Source organism: Octodon degus, unplaced genomic scaffold, assembly GCF_000260255.1.
Source record: "Octodon degus isolate 3935 unplaced genomic scaffold, OctDeg1.0 scaffold00093, whole genome shotgun sequence".
NCBI lineage: Eukaryota > Metazoa > Chordata > Mammalia > Rodentia > Octodontidae > Octodon > Octodon degus.
The window spans coordinates 5,529,337-5,532,867 of record NW_004524669.1 but is presented as its reverse complement, the minus strand read 5'-3'; the positions used below and the strand labels follow the sequence as shown (position 1 = coordinate 5,532,867).

The window sequence follows — 3,531 nt, the reverse complement described above, 5'->3', positions numbered from 1 at the left end:
ATGGACAAATGCCCACCAGAGACAAAGACAGAGACAGACAGACAGACAAATCAAGACAAAGAGAAAGGCAGCCAAATGGAATTCTAGACACTCTCTCTCCCAAGTGTTTTGTTCTCCGTTTTAGCTTCCCTGTCCCCATCTGTTGCCATGGGCTCACAGTCTCAGAGCTCCAGTTCTTGGTCTCTGGGACCAACCCCTGGCCTCCTCTAAAGGAGAAAGGAAGAGCTGAGAGAGGTGTGTTATGGCCAGGATTGTGTTACGGGGTGGTGCCTGGGTCTGTGTCCGAATGCCCAGCCAGGGAGGGAATGGTGCCCTCGCCTGGTTCATAAGGACAGGAGTCTCATTCACTGTAAACCAAGTACAGATGTGCTGGAAGGAGGAGGGGGGATTAAGGCCACATTCCCAAACCGCAGCTGGACCCGCCCTCCTTCCACCAACCACCACCAGGGAAGGCCAGGAGGGGTTAACTTTGTAGTCTCTGTGGAAGGATCTCTGCCACACAGGCAGGATGCCATCCCACCCGAGCCTGGACACCAGGGTCCAACTCCCTGATGTTGCCCCTCCCACATTGCTAGGAGTTGCTCCCAGGGTAACCAGCAAAGTCAACAGCTGTCAGGCCACCTGGGGACAGGGCCCTGGAGTACCTATTCCCAGCTCTTTTCAGCCTTGGAGTAAAAGAGAGGGTTTGTGTGTACCCCCATTGACATCTCTGGTCTCCTGAGATAGCCACAGGGTCCCTCTTCTTTCCCCCCTCACTTTTGCCTAACTCTGGCTACCAAAAGTGACCTTTCCTGGGGAAGAAGGACACTTGGTCCCTATGAGGACAGAGGAGAATAATTCCAGGATGGAAAATGTGACATGCCCCAGGAGTCCATGCCCCAGGTGCTGGCCACCCTGGGAGCATTGGTGGGGAGGTCCCTTGGCTTCCAGCCTAGCCCAACTCCAATAATGTCCTTTTTTCTTCTTCTTTACTCCCAACCAAGTCCCTGTGGGAATGTTTGGGGTCCAGGAACAGACTTTGGACTTCAGATACTTTTCTTTGGCTCTTAGCTCAGTAGAAAAGGATGAAAGTGCTGGGTTTCCATTCTAGGGTCAAGTCTGTCTCTGTTGGTCAACTAAAGTCAAAAATGTCCCGTCAGATACAGACGTTTGGCACATGGAGCAGGGAACCTGGCAGGCAGCTCTCGATGAAGCAGACACACACCCTTGCCTGGGCTTTCTCCCCGCACCAGTCCAAGACTCCGCCCACTCCCAGCCGCAGCTTCTCCTGCCCTCCTCTCAGCCTCTCCCTCTCCAAATCCAAGCGTGAAGGTGGGGACCACATTAGCAGCCAGGGTTCCAGTGGCCCTGACTTTTCGAGCTTGCTCCAGGCAGGTAAGAGGGAGGAGATCTATGAACCCAGGTCTCAGCACCCTCACAACCTCCACTAGTTAAACCAGTTTGCTCCTGGGGCAAAGGACTAGGGAGGCAGGGGAAAGGAGAGACTACTTTGACCTGCAGGTGGAGGCTCAGGGAAGGATAGGACAGTGACATCTTTGACTCCTGCCCCATCACTCCACCCTTGAGAGGGTTTGGACACAGCTCCCTCCACCCCCCTTTGCCTACCCTGTGGCCTTTCGGATCACAACTTGATCAGATACAACTCAACCAGGTTCCCCAAATGGCAGGAAGGGGAAAAGCGCCAGAGTGAAAGGGTTGGCATCATGGGGCGAGGACACTGACCTCCTCTGCCAGCCTAGCCCGGCCTTCCCGGGGATGGAGCCACGAAAGCCAAGCAAATGGGAGGGGCAGAGACCCAGGCGTCCTGGGCCGCCCCGCCCAGCCCCCCCAACTCCCGCCCCCCAGCCCCAGGGCACTAAGGAGGGAGCCGGGCAGGGGCAGGCGGCAGGGGAGGGTGGAGCGAGGGCGGGAGGGGGAGGAGGGAGCCAGGCTGGGAGGGAGGTGGGGGGGTAGGGAGGGAGAAAAAGAAAGAAAATATTTTCCGTGTCCCCGCCTGCAGAGTCAGTGTGCGGTTTGGGAGAAAATGTGTCGGATATTTTGGGGCGGTCACGTGGGCGGGCGGGCTCCGAGAGGCCCCGGGACAGTCCCAGCCTAGAGCCGTGCCCCCCAGAAGCCCCCCATTGCCCCGCAAGCCCCGGACGCGGCGACGCTGCGTCCCGAGACCGCCTGCACCCAGATCCCGGGGCTCCGCGGCCTCCCTTCCCCGCCCCCCTCCAGGTGAGTCAAGCTGTGAAGCCGGCTCACCGGCCGGGTCCGCCACGGACGCCGGGTCCCGCCGAGGTGAGTTGGGGGCCCCGCCGGTGCCTCCCTCCCCCGCGGGGGGGGTGCTGCTTGGGCAGCCGCAGGGCTCGAGGGGGCGCTTCCCGCCCGGACTTGGGGGACAGCGTGATGGGAAACGGGAATGGGAAGATGGTGTTAGGCTGGGGGTGGGTTGTCTGCCTTTGGAGTTGGCGAGTAGTGGGGAAGGGCATTTTGGGGAGAGGCTGCATGTCTGGGGACCTCGGTCCTCTCGGGCTTGGAATGTGAGGCGAGACCGGGTTCCTTCCTTCTGTGGGGAGAAGCGGCTGCACTCTTCCGCTGGGGGCTCTGCGGGGTGGATGTGATGGGCTAAGCTGGTCCAAGTTCCTGCTTCTACAGAGGGATGGCAAGGTAGAAGGGTGAGGAAGGGACCCGGTAGCAAGCGACCCTGACTGCCTGGGCGCATGAGTTGCGAGGGACAAGTGAATAGCAGCTGGGTCTGAGAAGTTCCTTAATCTGCCCCACCAGGATTCCCTCTGACACATTCCCCAACCACTCGGTGGTGGGCTGTCTCCAGCCAAGGTGGGGGGTCTCCTGCAGTGTTCTTAAGGAGAGCCAGAGTGAAACAAAGGAAAAGCTGGAAGACAGGGACAGGACCCTGGAGTCCTCATCCTGGAGTCCCATTGACTGCTGTTTCTGTTTTCAGCAGTTCCTGCCCAGTCCCCTCAGTCTGACCCAGTATGTAGGGCAGAATCTCTGCAGGTGGTCAGAGGGTAAGAATATGAGTGGTTGTTGTTGATGGTGGTGCGGTGGGCAGGGGCACCTGAGGAGGGGTCTGTAGGGCAAGAAACTGGAATGTTGTCATTGTTCCTCTTTAGGGCTTGTGTCCTGGGCAGCTGGAATCCTAGTCCTCAAATCGGAAGCACCAGCTTTTAAAGTGACTTTCCATGCTGAGGAGTAAGGTGGAGGACTACAGCCTATATCCTTGAGGCAAGTAGAGAGAAAATAAGGTGGGAGGGGGGAGTGTGTACTTGGAGGTTGAGTATCCTAACTAGATGGGTACACACACACACACACACACACACACACACACACACACACATAGTGGCTTAGAGTCTGGTAGGCAGCAACACAGGGCACGCCCCCCAACCCTGGCACACCCCCACCCCTGGCTCAGAAAGCCACCTAACTGGCACCTCCAGTTCCCCCCTTTGCCCCACCCTGCCCGTGCCCTCCAATGCCCACACACATTCCACTGGCATTGCCTGCCTGCCTCCTGGGTACTGCCCCTCC

The 3,531-nt window shown here is 58.4% G+C and overlaps 1 long non-coding RNA gene across 2 annotated transcripts; it reads left to right on the top strand.

Moving 5' to 3' along the window:
- The first annotated feature begins 1,985 nt into the window (after positions 1-1,985).
- Positions 1,986-3,223, top strand: LOC111818497. 2 transcript variants are annotated; one of them, XR_002822475.1, is made up of 3 exons: positions 1,986-2,280; positions 2,948-3,011; positions 3,117-3,223. It is a non-coding gene; the product is annotated as an uncharacterized LOC111818497 (long non-coding RNA). The 2 variants fall into 2 exon arrangements; XR_002822474.1 differs by having other exon boundaries at positions 2,945-3,011.
- The last annotated feature ends 308 nt before the right edge of the window (positions 3,224-3,531 follow it).